The sequence below is a fragment of the Misgurnus anguillicaudatus genome, chromosome 19 (assembly GCF_027580225.2).
Source record: "Misgurnus anguillicaudatus chromosome 19, ASM2758022v2, whole genome shotgun sequence".
Classification (NCBI taxonomy): Eukaryota; Metazoa; Chordata; class Actinopteri; order Cypriniformes; family Cobitidae; genus Misgurnus; species Misgurnus anguillicaudatus.
Genome location: NC_073355.2, coordinates 8,593,226 through 8,615,315, shown reverse-complemented (window position 1 = coordinate 8,615,315; position 22,090 = coordinate 8,593,226). Strand labels below are relative to the sequence as shown.

Below are 22,090 nucleotides of genomic sequence, written 5' to 3'. Positions count from 1 at the left end.
GGTTCATTGTCTCTCTGAAGGTGTGTTTGGTAAGCACGGTGGGATGTCAAGACTATGCTTTCAGAGATCATTTCTATAGTTTTAAGCTAGGAAATGTGTTTCAAAAGTGTTGAGTCTCTTGAACCACGATGAAGAGTGTTGATGTGTTTCTCTGTGCGTGAATCAAGGAATGGTTGGTGATATTTATCATAGATCATTACTATTGATGAATGTTCTTTAATCTTAATAAGATTAAAGAAGTGAAGTGCATGATCTGAGTGGGGTTTTTGGAGATTGAGAGAAAAAGATAACAAAGGTTGTGTATGTACATACTGACAGTTTTTTGGTAGACTGCACTATTAGTGTTAGGTCTAGTCCACACAGACATGGGTATTTTTATAACTGTGAGTTTTTTCACGCGGATCGTGCACACGAAACCGGAGTATCAGGACACTGAAACCAAGCATATTTGAAAACCCCGGCCAGGGTGAGCTTTTTAAAGGGGTCATATGATGAGGATGTTGGCGTTGCCACTTTGTAGGTTTGAGCAAAAATGTGTCGTTTTGGGTGTGTTTTTTAAAATGCAAATGAGCGGATGAAGTGCAAACACTGATCACAATGATGGTGGTTTATTGTAATTGAAACTCTATTGTGCTGTCAAGTCCAAAAATGTGTCGTTTTGGGTGTGTTTTTTAAAATGCAAATGAGCGGATAAAGTGCAAACACTGATCACAATGATGGTGGTTTGTTGTAATTCAAACTCAATTGTGCTGTCAAGTCCTTCTTTTCTCTCTCTTTCAGAGTTCAGATTAAGGAGGCGGTATTATTCTAATAAGATATCCTTATGACATCATAATGAAAGCCAAATTTCAATGACCTGTTTTTGCTCACACCTACAAAGTGGCAATGCCAACATTTTCATCATATGACCCCTTTAAGAAACCCCGGTTACAGTGGTGTCGTGTAGAAAGTAAAACTGGGGGATTTGCCTTGCGACGTCAGAGTGTGCGCCGTTATCCACTGTGTTTGACGTCAAGATTGTAATTTTGGGTTATATCCCCGCCTGCTGGTGTGGCATGCTCTTGACATCGCTTGATAGCATGCTTTTGCTTTATTGTGTGGATGGATATTTAATTTAAACCGAGCATGTGTGGACGGGATTTTTTTTAGGGAAAACTCTGGTTATAAATATACCCGTGTCAGTGTGGACTAGGCATTAGTTATCGCAAGTTCACACTACAGCAGTGTTTCTTTTTTTATATAATTATTATTTTTTGGGCCATTTTTGCCTTTATTGATAGATAGTAGACTTGAGAGATGACAGGAAAGTAGAGGGTGGAGAGAGGGGTATGGGATCGGCAAAGGACCTCGAGCTGGGATTCGAACTCGGGTAGCAGAAAGTGCATTTGCACCATATACATTTTCTCACATAAATTCTGGTGAGAAATTTCAACGATCAGGCTATTACTTCATGAATGGACTATCAACCTGCCCATCAATTGGTTGACCTTTCTCTGTTAATACCATCTGCACTGGGATTGGCTGGATTACTTACAAATTGTCATTGTGTCGCTCACATTACGAGATCCTGTGGGGATAATATCAAACAGGTTTTAATATATTGTGGCGTCTGTGATAGCTTGAGACAAGTTTGAATCACGTTGCTGACATACTTGTACTAAACAACATTTGGCTACCGCAACAAGCTTCAAGCTTTCAATGTGTGTTGAACTCTGCAGGATAGTCGATCGCCAGAAGCAGGATTGGGCACCTCTGATTCATAGTATTTCTGAGCATTTCATCCCTCTCTGAATCATAACACAACTTACCGTCATTGAGGTTCATCGTCTCTCTGAAGGTGTGTTCGGTAAGTACGGTGAGATGTCAAGACTATGCTTTCAGGGATCATTTCTATAGTTTTAAACTAGGAAATGTGTTTTGAAAGAGTTGAGTCTCTTGAACCACGATGAAGAGTGTTGATGTGTTTCTCTGAGCGTGAATCAAGTAATGGTTGGTGATAATTATCACAGACCATTGCTATTGATGAATGTTCTTTAATCTTGATAAGATTAAAGAAGAGAAGTGCATGATCTGAGTGAGTTTGTAATTTTAGGTTAAAAGAAATAATGTGATGAAGTTGTTTTGTTTGTGTAAACAAATATTAAAATGCCAGTGTCTTGCTGTGATATGACAGTGTTGTAGTTTCTGCTTATTTCAGCAAACATACTGATATATTTTTGGTAGAGTCCATTATTGATGTTAGTATGCATGCAGCTAATCCAAAACGACAACAAGGTTTATTTTCATGTTGTCGTTTTGGTTTAGCTGCATGCATACTACACACAACACACCACTGATGAGGTGCAGATACCACAAAACAAACACTCGATAAAGAGTCGTTCCCGACCATCAGCGAAAATACTTTTTTCTCACGTAAATTCTGGCGAGAAATTTAAACGATCAGGCCATTACTTCACGAATGGATGTTCAACCTGCCCATCACTTGGTTGACCTTTCTCTGTTAATACCATCTGCACTGGGATTGGCTGGATTACTTACAAACTGTCATTGGCTGAATCCGAAACCGCATACTGCCGTACTATATAGTAGGCAAAAAGCAGTAGGCGAACGAATAGTATGTCCGAAACCTCAGTATACGTAAAAGGGTAGGCGAGAATTAGCGGGATTTTGAACTATTTCTCGCGAGATTCAGAGGCACGTGTACTTAAGTATCGTCCAAAACCGCCTACTTACTGAAAATGTAGTAGGGGAAACAGCACGTGAACAGAGTAGTACGTCTGAATCCTCAGTATCCATAAAATCATTAGGCGAGAAATCCCCGGATGCCCTACTGAGTCCGCCCAGATTCTGAAGCATGCATCGGATGGACACTTCTATCCCAGCTTTCCCATGATGCCACGGGAAAGTAAAGCAATCGACCGGAGACCAGCCAATCGGGTGATTTCCATACGTTACACAGGACTCCTCAGCACCCTGACTTCACGCACAGACCCAGGATATACCACAAAGTGCTCAGCTGATTCATGAAAATAAAGCCGTAGAATTGTCACAGCTGTGTTGAGATGACAGTAAATATGTGATGGTTTGTTAGAAAAATACATTTGAAAAAAGTTTTGTTTCATATTGGAATCTATAGGTTTTCATTTATTGTGATGGTTTTATTCATTCATTTTTTTTATTCATGTCTCCTGTTGTTTTAATTAAATACAAGAGATTGCTTCACTAAAATGTATATAATCACATTGACTGCATTGTCTAGTTTGCATTCAAGCACAGCTCTCATCTGACAATAGATATTAAATTACAATCTGCTTGTTTTACTTATTTTAGTCCACTACAAAATCATGTAATATCTGTAACACTGACAGAGAACGTAGTAGAGTTGTCAAGTTACTGATGCAATCAGGTGTTAGTGCACCTGTCCCTCATACACACACATACGTTTTCATGTCTTTATGAGTTTATGCACCGCTGTAAGAACCAACAGGTGGATGACATCAAGTACTGTGAGAGTGATTCCAGAAATCACACGGAAAAGTCTGATTTTGAGTTGCTCTCGCGGTATTGTGATGTCAATCTCCTGTCGATTCTTGTGGTTCCGCATGCTCGAACAAGTCTACTACGTCATATGTCATGATAACGTCAACATGGCGAATACTGTCCATACTTAAGGCGAACGTAGGTACTGTCTTAGAGCACGTTAAGTAGGTACCCAGTGAAATTCAGTACCTACACAGTAAGTATGCGATTTCGGATTCAGCCATTGTGTTGCTCACATTGCGAGATCCTGTGGTGATAATATCAAACAGGTTTTAAAATATTGTGGCGTCTGTGATAGCTCGAGACAAGTTTGAATCACGTTGCTGACATATTTGTACTTAACGACATTTGGCAACCGCAACAAGCTTCAATTTGGTCGTGATGCGAGGAGTTTGTCGCAGAATAAATACAAATACACCTGAAGCAGGTAATCAAGGTCTTCAGGATCACTTGAAAATTGAAGGCAGGTGTGTTTGATTAGAGTTGAACCTGAACTCTGCAGGATAGTCGATCGCCAGAAGCAGGATTGGGCACCTCTGATTCAAAGTGTTTCTGAGCATTTCGTCCCTCTCTGAATCATAAAGCCACAACTTACCGTCATTGAGTTTCATCGTCTACCTGAAGGTGTGTTCGGTAAGCACGGTGAGATGTCAAGACTATGCTTTCAGGGATCATTTCTATAGTTTTAAACTAGGAAATGTGTTTTGAAAGAGTTGAGTCTCTTGAACCACGATGAAGAGTGTTGATGTGTTTCCCTGAGTGTGAATCAAGGAATGGTTGGTGATAATTATCACAGATCATTGCTACTGATGAATGTTCTTTAATCTTAATAAGGCTAAAGAAGAGAAGTGCATGATCTGAGTGGGTTTGTTATTTTAGGTTAAAAGAAAGAATGTGATGAAGTTGTTTTGTTTGTGTAAACAAGTATTAAAATGCCTGTTTTGCTGTGATATGAAAGTGTTGTAGTTTTTGCTTATTTCAACAAACATACTGATATATTTTGGTAGAGTCCACTATTGTTGTTAGTTATCATTGGTTCACACTACAGGATTGAAAAACTACCTGAAACAATGTTTTGCGCACACAGCACAACAAGGTTTATTTTCATGTTGTCGTTTTGGTATAGCTGCATGCATACTACACACCACTGATGAGGTGCAGATACTACAAAACAAACACTCGATAAAGAGGTGTTGTCGACCATCAGCGAAAATACTTTATCTCACGTAAATTCTGGCGAGAAATTTAAACGATCAGGCAATTACTTCACGAATGGACGTTCAACCTGCCCATCACTTGGTTGACCTTTTTCTGTTAATACCATCTGCGCTGGGATTGGCTGGATTACTTACAAATTGTCATTGTGTTGCTTACATTACGAGATCCTGTGGCGATAATATCAAACAGGTTTTAAAATATTGTGGCGTCTGTGATAGCTCAAGACAAGTTTGAATCACGTTGCTGACATATTTGTAATTAATGACATTTGGCAAATGCAACAAGCTCGGATTTGGTCGTGACGCGAGGAGTTTGTCGCAGACCTTAGAAATCTGTCCGCGATAGCAAAAACCAAAATCCCACCTGCAACAATTTGCAACCTGCAGGCCATGAGACTCAAACCGGCAACTCTCAGTTTACAAGCCCGACTCTCTAACAAATAGGCTATGACTGCCCATGCCACCAATGTATCCTTAATACCATAAATAACGCATTATTAACAGATTTGCAAACATTCATCAATTCATTAACTACAGTCCATGCTGAAAGGTTTTATAGTTTTGTGTTTCTGAGCATTTTGTCCCTCTCAGAATCATAAAGCCACAACTTACCGTCATTGAGGTTTATCGTCTCTCTGAAGGTGTGTTCGGTAAGCACGGTGAGGCATCAAGACTATGCTTTCAGGAATCATTTTTATAGTTTTAAACTAGGAAATGTGTTTCAAAAGTCTTGAGTCTCTTAAACCACGATGAAGAGTGTTGATGTGTTTCTCTGTGCGTGAATCAAGTAATGGTTGGTGATAATTATCACAGATCATTGCTATTGATGAATGTTCTTTAATCTTAATAAGATTAAAGAAGAGAAGCGCATGATCAGAGTGGGGTTTTTTGAGATTAAAAGAAAGAAATAACAAAGGTTGTTTTGCTTGTAGAGTGCACTATTAGTGTTAGTTATCACAAGTTCACATTACAGCAGTGTTTCTTTTTAAATATAATTATTTTTTTGGGCTATTAAGACACAATGAAAATATGATTAAAGACTGTGGTGTTTATTTTTATATATCAACATTCATCTAAAATATACATTAACATTTATATCGTGCAACTGTTGAAGTGATGATCAAATATGCTTGGAAGCATGCTTAACTCTTTCCCCGTCAGCGGTTTTTTTTTAAGTTGCCACCCAGTTTTAGTTAATGCCTTACAGAAAAATTATCTTTATAAATTTCAACAATCAGGTCATTACTTCATGAATGGACTATCAACCTGCCCATCAATTGGTTGACCTTTCTCTGTTAATACCATCTGCACTGGGATTGGCTGGATTACTTACAAATTGTCATTGTGTCGCTCACATTACGAGATCCTGTTGGGATAATATCAAACAGGTTTTAATATATTGTGACGTCTGTGATAGCTTGAGACAGGTTTAAATCACGTTGTTGACATATTTGTACTTAACGACATTTGGCTACCGCAACAAGCTTCAATTTGGTCGTGATGCGAGGAGTTTGTTGCAGAATAAATACAAATACACCTGAAGCGAGTAGGGGGAGGCTGCAGACCTGGAGCCGGTAGATCTACGCCCCTGGCAGTTTTACGCCCCTGACAGTTTTACGCCCCTGTTATTCCTCATGCGTCCAGTAGGGGGAGGCTGTATGTTAGTATATGAGCCTAGTCACATATCTGTATGATAGCAGCAGACCTTCTTGAAGCGATACGAATTGACCCCTGGAATTTTAGAAAAGTTACATTGTGTTGTCTTCATAAAATGCTATGTAGGACTTGTTTGTAGCTGTATGACGACCTATTGTGAATTGTACAGCAGATATTTAATTTAGGATCCATATGATTACACAGTACTTTTTTATGCTAATGGCCTAAATATGGTTAATATCTAAATGTAACTTAATATAAATTCACAACATCATATCAGTCAGTCTCTTGTATATAAAAACAGTTTATAAATAAGTATAAATAGTTATGTGTGACGTCATCATGCGCCGCTTCCGGGTCCAATCGATTTCAAATGCTACAGGAAAACACGCTAATATACACTCGTATCATAATGCAAAACTATTTAAACCCATGATCCTTATTTTTATCTTCAATAATAAAAACCAAGATGACCAGACCTGGACTATATGGATTTTTTTACTGTCTGTGGTTCCATAGTGTGCAGACTGCAGTGTACACTGTAAATTTATACAATTTTCGTTTAAATGTGTAATATTAATAAATAGTGCTCATAAACGGTTGTTTAAATAGGCTAGTATCCTAGCTGTATTTCCCTCTCCCACTACTGTACGCACTTGGAGCAACAGGTGCGCAAAACTGCCAGGGGCATAAAACTGCCAGGGCCATAGATCTACCGGCTCCAGGTCTGCAGCCTCCCCATATAGCCTGAAGCAGGTAATCAAGGTCTTCAGGATCACTTGAAAATTGAAGGCATGTGTGTTTGATTAGAGTTGAACCTGAACTCTGCAGGATAGTCAATCGCCAGAAGCAGGATTGGGCACCTCTGATTCATAGTGTTTCTGAGTATTTCGTCCCTCTCAGAATCATAAAGCCACAACTTACCGTCATTGAGGTTCATCGTCTCTCTGAAGGTGTGTTCGGTAAGCACAGTGAGTTGTCAAGACTATGCTTTCAGGGATCATTTCTATAGTTTTAAACTAGGAAATGTGTTTTGAAAGAGTTGAGTCTCTTGAACCACGATGAAGAGTGTTGATGCGTTTCTCTGAGCGGGAATCAAGTAATGGTTGGTGATTATTATCACAGATCATTGCTGTTGATGAATGCTCTTTAATCTTAATGAGACTAAAGAAGAGAAGTGCATGATCAGAGTGGGTTTGTTATTTTAGGTTAAAAGAAAGAATGTGATTTAGTTGTTTTGTTTGTGTAAACAAATATTAAGATGACTCTGTTTTTCTGTGATATGAAAGTTTTGTAGTGATGGGAAGTTCGGATCATTTTTCTGATTTGGATCTTTGAATCTCGTTCATCAAAATGAACGAATCTTTTTTTGAGTCATTTCGTTCTTTTCGTTCAATTAAAATATGATTATCTATAATTTCACAAATTACCCCAAAATAACCACTTATGCAAACAATTATGACATTTCTAACAAGTTATGAGAAATAAAAATCTTTATTTCATTATTTTTTTGACACAAGCTCTGAAACCTGCACAAGAGATATAAATGATTAGCTTACCTCCTAAGTCAGTCCTCGTGTACAAGTCAGGGTAATGCAGCCAAAGCCAAATTATAAGAAACTGAACTTCATATTTATCACATTTGTACGCCGCCTCTCGTGTCTGTTAGTTGTCAACTCGTCACTGTCTTACTGACTCTCTGTGTTCGGCCAGGCTGTGCCGTGTGATATACAGCACAGTATCGGGCCGGAAAGAGAAATGATTAGTTCATCATTCTCTCGAGTTCGAGACGGGTTCGAGTCTTTCGTTCTTCCTGTCAGCCTCATAGAGGCTATGCTTTCAGGACCGGAAAGATAAATGATTAGTTCATCTTTCGTTTCCGAGTCTTTTGTTCTTCCTGTCCATCCCATAGAGGCTATGCTGTCAGTACCGGAAAAAGAAATTATTAGTTCATTCAAGTCTTGAGTTCGGGTTCAGCCGGGTCCAAGTCCTTATGTCACGTGACCGCTGGTATATCACATTAAATACAACATTAGATTCGTATTATTGATTGCGTCTGAATGTATCCTATATTGTTTTATATTTAGTAATTAAAATACAAAATATGTGCAAAAACATTATTTGAAAAATAAAAGTTCCATCTTATTGAAGAACGAAAGACTCGGACCCGACCAAACCCGAACTCGAAAGGTGAACTAATCATTTCTCTTTTCGGTACTGGTAACACTATGGGACTGACAGGAAGAACAAAAAATCTGTCTGCGATAGCAAAAACCAAAATCCCACCTGCAACAAGTTGCAACCTGCAGGCCATGAGACTCAAACCGGCAACTCTCGGTTTACAAGCCCGACTCTCTAACAAATAGGCTATGACTGCCCATGCCATCAATGTATCCTTAATACTATAAAAAACGCATTATTAACAGATTTGCAAACATTCATCAATTCATTAACTACAGTCTATGCTGAAAGGTTTTATAGGTTTGTGTTTCTGAGCATTTTGTCCCTCTCAGAATCATAAAGCCACAAAGTATGTAATGAAGTTGAAAAGTCTTTAATAATGAAAGATGTCATGGTGGCAGTATTCCTGGATATTGAGAAAGCCTATGATACTATGTGGAGAGAAGGTCTGTTGATTAAATTAGGAAAATTGGGAATTAATGGGAAAATGTATAATTACATACTTGACTTTCTTACTCAACGTTCCATCAGGGTCAAAGTGGGTGATGTGGTGTCTGATGAGTTTATTGTTGAAAATGGAATTCCGCAGGGGAGTGTTATCAGTCCTATCTTGTTTAACATAATGATTAATGACATATATGAAAAACTGGGAAATAGTAACGAAGGACTTTTATATGCAGATGATGCTGTCATTTGGAGAAGAGGACATAACATTTCGTATGTTAAAGGGGACATATTATGAAAATCTGACTTTTTCCATGTGTAAGTGCTATAATTGTGTCCCCAGTGCTTCTATCAACCTAGAAAATGTTAAAAAGATCAACCCAATAACTTAGTTTTGGTAAACCATTTTCTGCAAGCATGTGAAAAAAATAGGTCATTGTAATTTGGCCCTTATTGTGATGTCAGAATAAGGTAATACCGCCCCCTTTATCTGCACTATCCAACCACAGCACAACCATTTAGTATGGAGAGAAAGCGAGAGAGAGAAAATAATTCACAGCACAATGGAGTTTCGTTTGCGGCGGACCACCATCGTTGTGATCGGTGGTTGCGCTTCGTCCGCTCATTTGCATTTTGGATGACGCACCCAGGACGGCACACTTTTGCTCAGACCTATTTTAGACTTAGTTTACATCTTTAAGAAAATCTCATAATATGTCCCCTTTAATTTAGGATCCATATGATTACACAGTACTTTTTTTTGCTAATGGCCTAAATATGGTTAATATCTAAATGTAACTTAATATAAATTCACAACATCATATCAGTCAGTCTCTTGTATATAAAAGCAGTTTATAAATAAGTATAAATAGTTATGTGTGACGTCATCATGCGCCGCTTCCGGGTCCAATCGATTTCAAATGCCACATGCTTAACTCTTTCCCCGTCAGCGTTTTTTTTTTTTAAGTTGCCACCCAGTTTTAGTTTAATGCCTTACAGAAAAATTATCTTCTTTAAATAAACATAAAATATCAAATGAAAGAACAGTCCATCTGCTTTCCAACAACATCAAAAAACGTTTTTGTAAAGAACTTTGTAAGAGATCAGGGGATCATTTATAAAATGCTGCGTAAAAACCATCCTACATTTGATCTTACGATCATTTAACAAAAATGCGTACGTTTGAATAATAAACCAAACTTACGTGCAGAAAACGCGCGTACCCCTTTCAAATCTATAAATCGCAAATGAACTTGAACTTGTGCGCGCAGCCGAGCAGTTTCAGATCTCCGCCTTTAAACGATGCGTAATTAATGTCAGACATATAAAAAAGCGCTTGTCAAGGTTTAAACCCAATTTCAAACAGCAAGAATGGCTTACACAGGAAAACACGCTAATATACACTCGTATCATAATGCAAAACTATTTAAACCCATGATCCTTATTTTTATCTCCAATAATAAAAACCAAGATGACCAGACCTGGACTATATGGATTTTTTTACTGTCTGTGGTTCCATAGTGTGCAGACTGCAGTGTACACTGTAAATTTATACAATTTTCGTTTAAATGTGTAATAGTAATAAATACAGTGCTCATAAACGGTTGTTTAAATAGGCTAGTATCCTAGTTGTATTTCCCTCTCCCACTGCTGGGCGCACGAGGAGCAACAGGTGCGCAAAACTGCCAGGGGCGTAAAACTGTCAGGGGCGTAGATCTACCAGCTCCAGGTCTGCAGCCTTCCCATATAGCCTGAAGCAGGTAATCAAGGTCTTCAGGATCACTTGAAAATTGAAGGCATGTGTGTTTGATTAGAGTTGAACCTGAACTCTGCAGGATAGTCGATCACCAGAAGTAGGATTGGGCACCTTTGATTCATAGTGTTTCTGAGTATTTCGTCCCTCTCAGAATCATAAAGCCACAACTTACCGTCATTGAGGTTCATCGTCTCTCTGAAGGTGTGTTCGGTAAGCACAGTGAGACATCAAGACTATGCTTTCAGGGATCATTTCTATAGTTTTAAACTAGGAAATGTGTTTTGAAAGAGTTGAGTCTCTTGAACCACGATGAAGAGTGTTGATGCGTTTCTCTGAGCGTGAATCAAGTAATGGTTGGTGATAATTATCACAGATCATTGCTGTTGATGAATATTCTTTAATCTTAATAAGACTAAAGAAGAGAAGTGCATGATCAGAGTGGGTTTGTTATTTTAAGTTAAAAGAAAGAATGTGATTTAGTTGTTTTGTTTGTGTAAACAAATATTAAGATGCCTCTGTTTTTCTGTGATATGAAAGTGTTGTAGTGATGGGAAGTTCGGATCATTTTTCTGATTTGGATCTTTGAATCTCGTTCATCAAAATGAACGAATCTTTTTTTGAGTCATTTCGTTCTTTTCGTTCAATTAAAATATGATTACCAATAATTTCACAAATTACCCCAAAATAACCACTTATGCAAACAATTATGACATTTCTAACAAGTTATGAGAAATAAAAATCCTTATTTCATTATTTTTTGACACAAGCTCTGAAACCTGCACAAGAGATATAAATGATTAGCTTACCTCCTAAGTCAGTCCTCGTGTACAAGTCAGGGTAATGCAGCCAAAGCCAAATTATAAGAAACTGAACTTCATATTTATCACATTTGTACGCCTCCTCTCGTGTCTGTTAGTTGTCAACTCGTCACTGTCTTACTGACTCTCTGTGTTCGGCCAGGCTGTGCCGTGTGATATACAGCACAGTATCAGGCCGGAAAGAGAAATGATTAGTTCATCATTCTCTCGAGTTCGGGGCGGGTTCGAGTCTTTCGTTCTTCCTGTCGGCCTCATGGAGGCTATGCTTTCAGGACCGGAGAGATAAATGATTAGTTCATCTTTAATTTCCGAGTCTTTTGTTCTTCCTGTCCGTCCCATAGAGGCTATGCTGTCAGTACCGGAAAAAGAAATGATTCGTTTATTCAAGTCTTGAGTTCGGGTTCGACCGGGTCCGAGTCCTTATGTCACGTGACCGCTGGTATATCACGTTAAATACAACATTAGATTCGTATTATTGATTGCGTCTGAATGTATCCTATATTGTTTTATATTAAAGGCACACCATGAAACTTTTTGGCCACTAGGGGGTGCTAGACATGTATTTTTCACTTCTAGCGCCCCTAGAGCCCACAAGCGCCGCAGCACTGTCGCAAAGGAAAGAAACTAGCCAACCTTAAAACTAAACTAAAAACTAAACATTTAAAACGCTAAACGATCAACATTTTGAGACAACAGGGAGAAACGCAGTCATGTTACAACTTTCTGATGAGGAACTCGTCGTGGCAGAAGCCATGTCTCAATCTGAAGGTTGCAGCCTCCAGATGTCGTATTTCTAAGCTGTATACATCATCAAGACTGTCTTATTTCAGAATATTAACAATTACAAAGTTGACTATTATACTTAGTTAATCGTAAATTGTTGCAGTATGCTTATGACTTGCGAATGTAATGCTCAGTTTACCTTAATAAACCAGGCTTGATGGCGTATGCAGCCTGCATATTTGACCTCCGGAGGCTGCAGTCTTCCAATTGAGAAACGACCAGAAGTATTTCCTTGCCTTTTCCCAAACAAATATTGTTGCATCGTCTCTTTCTCTCCCTCGCCACCAGGATTTTCCGCAATGGCGCTCGTTTTTCCTCTCTTTTGTGTGAAAATTGTCGCTCCAAATCCAAGTAAACCGATGTGGTCCAAGCAGACCTAAAGGCTGCTGCTTTGTAATACGTCACGCGAGTGACAGCTGAACGCAGCAAATGAGGAAGAGAGAAGAGAGAAACGCTCGGATCTGATTGGTGAATGAATAGGGTTTGGTTTTACACTGTGTGAGTTTGAGCAAGTTTGACTGCTATTGCATCCTGGATTGTAATGTAAATATCATAGACACAGTAAAAGAAAGGTAAATACGCGAACACTGCATGTGAATACAGGGAACTATATGCAAGATAATCGCCGTCATTTATAAAGAACATCGCATTTATGTATGAATCAAGAGTTTATATTAAAAAATTGCCTTATAGGGGAATTGAACCCGGGTCGCCCGTGTCATAGGTCCGTGGCACTAAAGAATGTGCCACAGAGTCACATAATAGAAGCTGCTCTCTACATTCCTTAAGTAAGCCTCCAGCAAAATTCATGTTAAAAACAAATTGTGTGGAGGAAGTGACGTATGCCGTAAAGCAGTCGAATTTTGTAGTTTTTTTTTGTGCTCTGGTTACTACCAGAAATCCTTAGTTTAAAATACGAGTAAAAGTGATACAGACCCCGTCAGGCTATGGTAGACATGTCATTCAACCTATTTAAAGTTGATGTACTATCACAAGGGTCTTGAAAATTTATTATGAAGGTTGAAAAATTACATGGTGTCACTTTAAGTAATTAAAATACAAAATATGTGCAAAAACATTATTTGAAAAATAAAAGTTCCATCTTATTGAAGAACGAAAGACTCGGACCCGACCAAACCCGAACTCGAAAGGTGAACTAATCATTTCTCTTTCCGGTACTGGTAGCACTATGGGACTGACAGGAAGAACAAAAAATCTGTCTGCGATAGCAAAAAACAAAATCCCACCTGCAACAAGTTGCAACATGCAGGCCATGAGACTCAAACCGGCAACTCTCGGTTTACAAGCCCGACTCTCTAACAAATAGGCTATGACTGCCCATGCCACCGATGTATCCTTAATACTATAAATAACGCATTATTAACAGATTTGCAAACATTCATCAATTCATTAACTACAGTCTATGCTGAAAGGTTTTATAGGTTTGTGTTTCTGAGCATTTTGTCCCTCTCAGAATCATAAAGCCACAAAGTATGTAATGAAGTTGAAAAGTCTTTAATAATGAAAGATGTCATGGTGGCAGTATTCCTGGATATTGAGAAAGCCTATGATACTATGTGGAGAGAAGGTCTGTTGATTAAATTAGGAAAATTGGGAATTAATGGGAAAATGTATAATTACATACTTGACTTTCTTACTCAACGTTCCATCAGGGTCAAAGTGGGTGATGTGGTGTCTGATGAGTTTATTGTTGAAAATGGAATTCCGCAGGGGAGTGTTATCAGTCCTATCTTGTTTAACATAATGATTAATGACATATATGAAAAACTGGGAAATAGTAACGAAGGACTTTTATATGCAGATGATGCTGTCATTTGGAGAAGAGGACATAACATTTCGTATGTTAAAGGGGACATATTATGAAAATCTGACTTTTTCCATGTTTAAGTGCTATAATTGTGTCCCCAGTGCTTCTATCAACCTAGAAAATGTTAAAAAGATGAACCCAATAACTTAGTTTTGGTAAACCATTTTCTGCAAGCATGTGAAAAAATAGGTCATTGTAATTTGGCCCTTATTGTGATGTCAGAATAAGGTAATACCGCCCCCTTTATCTGCACTATCCAACCACAGCACAACCATTTAGTATGGAGAGAAAGAGAGAGATAAAATAATTCACAGTACAATTGAGTTTCAATTGCAACAAACCACCATCATTGTGATCAGTGGTTGCACTTCATCCGCTCATTTGCATTTTAAATGACACACCCAAAACGGCACACTTTTGCTCAGACCTATTTTAGACTTAGTTTACATCTTAAAAAAATCTCATAATATGTCCCCTTTAATAATGCAATTCAAAAGGACATTCATGTACTTGAACAGTAGGGAATAGATTGGGGTTTTAAATTTTCTATTTCAAAGTCACAGGTTGTGTATTTTACTAGGAAAAAAGTCCCTGAAACTTATAAAATTATGCTTTATAATCAGCAACTTGAACGAAGTGAAAAATTTAAGTATCTAGGAGTATGGTTGGATACCAAACTTACATGGAAATATCATATTGAGTCTATTGAAACAAAGTGTAAAAAGGTAATTAACCTTATGAGAATGGTCACTGGGCATAATTGGGGAGCTGATAGGCAGTCTCTAATTAACATATATAAAGCCTTAATAAGATCAACCATTGATTATGGGTGTATAATGTATAGCTCAGCATGTAAGACATCCCTCAAGAAAATTGAAAGAATGCAGTATAAGGCTTTGAGGATTGCTCTTGGTGCTTTTAAAGCAACTCCTACAAGTGCTTTATTAATAGAATCTAATGAAACCCCTCTTAATTTAAGGTATGAGAAATTGTCTTTGACTTATTGGGTAAGGTTAAAAGGAAGTTTTAACAACCCAGCTCTGTCAGTACTTAGTGATTGTTGGGAATATTGTAAAAAGTCCAATGGTTTTGGTTGGAATACTGACAAGATAGTGAATCATTATGGACTAAAAGAATTGAAGTATGGCCCAGCATTAGCTTTAAGTTGTATTCCGCCATGGCTGCTTCCTATACCGGAGGTTAATATTACTTTATTAGCAGAAAAAAGCGAGCATTTCTGTAGGGAAAATTTTAATAAAGCTTGTGTAAGTTATTTAAATACAGTATATTATGGATACCTGAAAATATTTACAGATGGTTCTAAAGAACCCAATGGGCATTGCGGTATTGGTATTTATATTCCAGAATTTGGAAAAGATATGGGTATAGAGTGAGTGACCATTTATCAGTATATTCAATAGAGATGACTGCAATAATAACTGCCCTTAGGTGGGTTGAAGAAACTAAACCTCTTAGATCAGTCATATGTACTGACTCTATGGCAGTATTGCAAAGTTTTATATCAGATCATTCAATGCGTGAAGATTTGGTATTGGAAATAAAGCATCTTCTTTTAAATCTCATAAGCCTCAGATTAGTGATACAGTTCTGTTGGATGATTGGATCCCAGGCCATTATGGAATTAATGGCAATGAAACTGCTGATAAATTAGCTAAAGAAGCTTTGGAATTAGATCAAGTTGAAATTTACATTCCACTAGGTAAAGGAGATACTAAAGCTTTCATTACATCACAGATTATGCTTAGATGGCAAGATGAATGGGAATCAGAGAGTAAGGCCAGACACTATCATAGGAATCAGAATTATGTTGGAGGGAAAAGAATCACCTCATTGGGTCTTAATAGGCATGAAGAAGTTATTATAACCAGATTGAGGTTGGGCCACACAGGCCTTAATTCCACATTGTCCTTAATAGATAAAAGTAATGGCATATGCTCTGAATGTAAAGTCTTGGAAGCTGTCACCCATATTTTATATAAATGTAAGAAATTTGACCAATTTAGACAGAAATGGAAAGACTCAGATGCAGAAAATGACATTCATAATATTTTACAGGAGCAAGGAATTCAGGGACAAAGATGCAGATACCTCATTATGTATCTTAATGATACTGGATTAAGTAGAATAATTTAGGTTATTTGGTTTGTATTATTATTAAAAAAAAAATTTCGGGTGGGGGTTTGGTTTTATTATTGTTTTATGATTTTGTGATTTAAGGTGTCTTTTGCCAAAGTCCATTTTACACACTCCTGTGTAGTTATCCAGTAGATGGCGGTATGTATCGTAAAGATATGATCCGCCATTAAAAAGTAGAAGAAGAAGAAGACCCTGAGAGTTGCCGTTTCGATTTTCACGGCCTGCAGGTTGGATTTTGTTGGGGTTTTGCTGTCGTGGACAGATTTCTGAGGTCTGTAACAAAACCATCAAAATGCAACCAAATCGGAGCTCATTGCAGTCAGCGCAGGTCGTTAAGTATAAGTATGTCAGCTACGTGATTCGCACCTGTCTCAAGCTATCACAGACGCCACAATATTTTAAAACCTGTTTTATATTATCCCCACAGGATCTCGTAATGTTAGTGACACAATGACAACTTGTAAGTAATCCAGCCAATCCCAGCGCAGATGGTATAAACAGAGAAAGGTCAACCAATTGATGGGAAGGTTGACCGTCTGTTCGTGAAGTAATGGCCTGATCATTGAATTTCTCACCAGAATTTATGTGAGAAAAAAGTATTTTCGCTGATGGTCGGGAACGCCTCTTTATCGAGTGTTTTGTAGTATGTGCACCTCGTCAGTAGTGTGTGGTGTGTAGCATGCGTGCAGTTATACCACGACAACAACGTGAAAAGAAACCTTGTTGTGCAGTGTGAGCAACACAGAGATTCAGGTAGTTTTCAATCCTGTAGAGTGAACTTACGATAACTAACATCAATAGTGCATTTAAACATTTATAATGAACACAAAGAATGGCCTTCTCAGCTACTGTAGTTGCAACTCTTGTGTCATTAGCACAGTGTGTTCAACACATCACCGCTTCTGTTTAAAAAACTTGTGCAATGTTTGGTCGGGGCTGAACGCAGCCAACGTGAAACCTTGTCGTGCAATGTAAGCAACACAAGAGATTTAGGTAGTTTTTCAATTCTGTAGTGTGAACTTGCAAAAACTAAGACTAATAGTGCACTCTACCATAAATCTATCAGTATGTTTGTTCAAACAAACAAAAACTAAGACATTGTCATGTCATACCAAAACACATGCATTTTAACAACTACACAGCTGAAAACAAACAAATCTTTACTCCAATCTTTCTTTTCACTTAAAATAACAAACCTACTCTGATCATGCACTTCTCATCTTTAATCTTAAAGATCATTCATCAATAGCAATGATCTGTGATAATTATCACCAACCATTCCTTGATTCACGCTCAGAGAAACACATCAACACTCTTCATCGTGGTCCAAGAGACTCAACTCTTTCTAAACACATTTCCTAGTTTAAAACTATAGAAATGATCCCTGAAAGCATAGTCTTGATGTCTCACCGCACTTACCAAACACACCTTCAGAGAGATTATGAACCTCAATGACGGTAAATTGTGGCTTTATGATTCTGAGAGGGACAAAATGCTCAGAAACACAAAACTATAAAACCTTTCAGCATGGACTGTAGTTAATAAATGGATGTGTACTAATCTGTTAATTACAATTCGTTATTTATAGTATTAAGGATACAACAGTGGCATGGGCAGTTGTAGCCTATTTGTTAGAAAGTCGAGCTTGTAACCCAAGAGTTGCCGGTTCGAGTCTCGTGGTTTGCAGGTTGCGACTTGTTCCAGATTGGATTTTGGCGGGATTTTGCTGTTGTTGACAAACATCCAAGGTCTGCGACAAAACCCTCAAATCGCGACCAAATCGGAGCTCATTGTGGTCGTCGAAGGTCAATAAGTATAAGTATGTCAACAACGTGATTCGAAGCTATCACAGACGCCACAATATTTTCAAACATGTTTGATATTAAGCCTATTGACAACTTGTAAGTAATCCAGCCAATCCCAGTGCAGATCGTATTAACAGAGAAAAGTCAACTAATTGAAGGGCAGGTTGATCGTCCATTAATGAAGTAATTGCCTGATCGTTGAAATTTCTCACCAGAATTTATGTGAGAAAATGTAATTTCCCTGATGGTCGGGAACGCCTCTTTATCGAGTGTTTTGTAGTCAAATCCTCATCAGTGGTGTGTTGTGTGTAGTAGTGATGTTCGGTTCTTTAACTAATCGTTCTTCTGAGCCAGTTCTCGGGAAGTAACGGTTGAGCCGGTTCACAAATCGAACTGAAACGAACTGGGTTGATGATGCAGTACGCACAGACAAAATAGCACGTCGGACTCAAAAAGAACCGAATGAGCTGGTGCAACCAACTGTCGAAGATAGCTGACGATTCTGATGAATGAGTTGCTGTCACTTTGTGCGTGTGTGTATCACCGAGGATTTGAATGAGCCTGATGTGCAAAGTTTCTTTATAACAAACAAAACGCTGTATATTGGAGATATGCTTGTTTTATTAAAAAGCTACATTTTTATTAAAAAATAAATGTTAGTATGATTTATTGTGCCTGCAAATCATATTTTAGTTGTTTAAGCAAAAACAATGAGTTTAAAAAACAAGTTTATATCTTTCTATGTAGAACACATCATCAATTGCGTATCAGTGTCTGTAATGTGTGCTGTAGGTGTCACACTTTTAGGAATCTTATCCAATTTGTAGGCTAGTCAAACTGGTCAGTTCTATCTGACATTTAGGATCTGCGATTAAAACTGTGACCACAAACATTAACGTAAGTGAATGAAAGGCAAAAAATCAGCTATATATGTTCACAAAAATAACTTTTTATTTGAATGTTTCAATGTGTTGACAGAAAAAACTTTATTTGAATGTTACGTTGATAGAAGACGTTAAGAAATAAATGCGTAGTGATTTAAAGGATTTAAAGTTCTGTATTTTACACTTAAAGCCCTGTTTTCAGATTGTTTATGATGAAATAGAACAGTTTTGACTGAAATTTGGACATATGATGCTGGCCCGAGAATTTTCGGGTGTTTGTTGTTTCACCTCCCAACTCTATAATGGCTGTATAGGTGCACTGGAACAATCCTTCCTAAAATGCATTAAACTTTCTTTTATAAAGAATTGAAACTCAGTGAGTGGTCAGGGGTGTTCACTGATATGCCCACACAAAAATCGCTGCAAAAGATGCTTTCCAACAGGTGTTTTACCCTTCGTTGTAAACTTGTGGAACGATTTTTCCAAACGCCTCACACTCGTATATTCTTCCGTTGAGAGCTTGAATAATAGACACTCCAGCCCAGTTGGTGGCGATAATCCACCTTTGCCAATTGCAAGAATATAAACAAAGTTCCCGGTGCGGAGTAATACCGTACCTCACAGAACATCTCACACAAGTCAACGGATTTGGACACAAACTATGATAAAACCTGTTGGAAAGCATCTTTTGCACATAAGCAAAAACTACTCACCATCACATCACATCAAAACACATGCATTTTAACATTTGACTTCACAATCAAAAACAAATACATCTTCAATCCAATCTTTCTTTTCATCTAAAACCACAAACCCACTCTGATCATGCACTTCTCTTCTTTAATCTTATTAAGATTAAAGAACATTCATCAATAGCAATGATCTGTGATAATTATTACCAACCATTGCTTGATTCATGCTCAGAGAAACACATCAACACTCTTCATCGTGGTTCAAGAGACTCAACTCTTTCAAAACACATTTCCTAGTTTAAAACTATAGAAATGATCCCTGAAAGCATAGTCTTGATATCTCACTGTGCTAATTGAACACACCTTCAGAGAGACGATGAACCTCAATGACGGTAAGTTGTGGCTTTATGATTCTGAGAGGCATGAGATGCTCAGAAACGCTATGAATCAGTGGTGCCCAATCCTGCTTCTGGCGATCAACTATCCTGCAGAGTTCAGGTTCAACTCTAACCAAACACACCTGCCTTCAATTTTCAAGTGATCCTGAAGACCTTGATTAGCTGCTTCAGTTGTTTTTGATTTGGGTTGGAGCTAAACTTTGCAGTCCAGTCTATCGCCAGGAGCAGGATTGAGCACCCATGCTATAAAACCTTTCAGCATGGACTGTAGTTAACAAATTGATGTGTGCAAATCTGTTAATGCGTTATTTATAGTATTAAAGGGGACATATTATGAAAATCTGACTTTTTCCATGTTTAAGTGCTATAATTGTGTCCCCAGTGCTTCTATCAACCTAGAAAATTTTAAAAAGATCAACCCAATAACTTAGTTTTGGTAAACCATTTTCTGCAAGCATGTGAAAAAATAGGTCATTGTAATTTGGCCCTTATTGTGATGTCACAATAAGGTAATACCGCCCCCTTAATCTGCACTATCCAATCACAGCACAACCATTTAGTATGGAGAGAAAGAGAGAGATAAAATATTTCACAGCACAATAGAGTTTCAATTGCAACAAACCACCATCATTGTGATCAGTGGTTGCACTTCATCCGCTCATTTGCATTTTAAATGACACACCCAAAATGGCACACTTTTGCTCAGACCTATTTTAGACTTAGTTTACATCTTAAAAAAAACTCATAATATGTCCCCTTTAAGGATACATAGGTGGCATGGGCAGTCATAGCCTATTTGTTAGAGAGTCTGGCTTGTAAACCGAGAGTTGCCGGTTTGAGTCTCATGGCCTGCAGGTTGCGACTTGTTGCAGGTTGGATTTTGGTGGGTTTCTGCTATTGCGGACAGATTTCCAAGGTCTGCGACAAACTCCTCGCATCACAAACAAATTGGAGCTTATTGCGGGTGCCAAATGTCCTAAATTACAAATATGTCAGCAACGTGATTCAAACTTGTCTCGAGCTAACACAGACGCCACAATATATTAAAACCTGTTTGATATTATCCCCACAGGATCTCGTAATGTGAGCGACACAATGACAATTTGTAAGTAATCCGGCCAATCCCAGCACAGATGGTATAAACAGAGAAAGGTCAACCAAGTGATGGGCAAGTTGAACGTCCATTCGTAAAGTAATGGCCTGATCCTTGAAATTTCTCGCCAGAATTTATGTGAGATAAAGCATTTTCGCTGATGGTCGGGAACACCTCTTTATCAAGTGTTTTGTAGTATGTGCAGCTCATCAGTTGGGTGTTGTGTTTAGTATGCGTGCAGCTATACCAAGACGACAACATAAAAAGAAACCTTGTTGTGCAGTTTGAGCAACACAGAGATTCAGGTAGTTTTCAATCCTGTAGAGTGAACTTACGATAACTAACATCAGTGCATTTAAAGGGGACATATTATGAGATTTTTTTTAAGATGTAAACTAAGTCTAAAATAGGTCTGAGCAAAAGTGTGCCGTTTTGGGTGTGTAATTTAAAATGCAAATGAGCGGATGAAGTGCAACCACTGATCACAATGATGGTGGTTTGTTGCAATTGAAACTCAATTGTGCTGTGAATTATTTTATCTCTCTCTTTCTCTCCATACTAAATGGTTGTGCTGTGGTTGGATAGTGCAGATAAAGGGGGCGGTATTACCTTATTCTGACATCACAATAAGGGCCAAATTACAATGACCTATTTTTTCACATGCTTGCAGAAAATGGTTTACCAAAACTAACTTATTGGGTTGATCTTTTTAACATTTTCTAGGTTGATAGAAGCACTTAAACATGGAAAAAGTCAGATTTTCATAATATGTCCCCTTTAAACATTTATAAAGAACACAAAGAATGGCCTTCTTAGCTACTGTAGTTGCAACTCTTGT

At 38.0% G+C, this 22,090-nt stretch overlaps 1 protein-coding gene, 7 non-coding genes and 1 pseudogene across 8 annotated transcripts in view; 6 read left to right on the top strand and 3 right to left on the bottom strand.

Moving 5' to 3' along the window:
• Positions 1–22,090, bottom strand: part of slc25a10a (solute carrier family 25 member 10a) — a 229,429-nt gene that overhangs the window by 30,667 nt on the left and 176,672 nt on the right. The window lies entirely within an intron of this gene.
• On the top strand, positions 49–262 carry LOC141351287 (small nucleolar RNA U3). The gene has a single exon (XR_012359498.1). It is a non-coding gene; the product is annotated as a small nucleolar RNA U3 (small nucleolar RNA).
• On the top strand, positions 1,866–2,080 carry LOC141351299 (small nucleolar RNA U3). The gene has a single exon (XR_012359508.1). It is a non-coding gene; the product is annotated as a small nucleolar RNA U3 (small nucleolar RNA).
• On the top strand, positions 4,193–4,406 carry LOC129436918 (small nucleolar RNA U3). Its single transcript, XR_008641991.2, has one exon. It is a non-coding gene; the product is annotated as a small nucleolar RNA U3 (small nucleolar RNA).
• On the top strand, positions 5,427–5,640 carry LOC141351280 (small nucleolar RNA U3). Its single transcript, XR_012359490.1, has one exon. It is a non-coding gene; the product is annotated as a small nucleolar RNA U3 (small nucleolar RNA).
• Positions 7,395–7,608, top strand: LOC141351298 (small nucleolar RNA U3). The gene has a single exon (XR_012359507.1). It is a non-coding gene; the product is annotated as a small nucleolar RNA U3 (small nucleolar RNA).
• On the top strand, positions 11,024–11,237 carry LOC129436944 (small nucleolar RNA U3). Its single transcript, XR_008642011.2, has one exon. It is a non-coding gene; the product is annotated as a small nucleolar RNA U3 (small nucleolar RNA).
• Positions 17,576–17,780, bottom strand: LOC141351290 (small nucleolar RNA U3; annotated as a pseudogene).
• On the bottom strand, positions 19,883–20,096 carry LOC129436948 (small nucleolar RNA U3). Its single transcript, XR_008642014.2, has one exon. It is a non-coding gene; the product is annotated as a small nucleolar RNA U3 (small nucleolar RNA).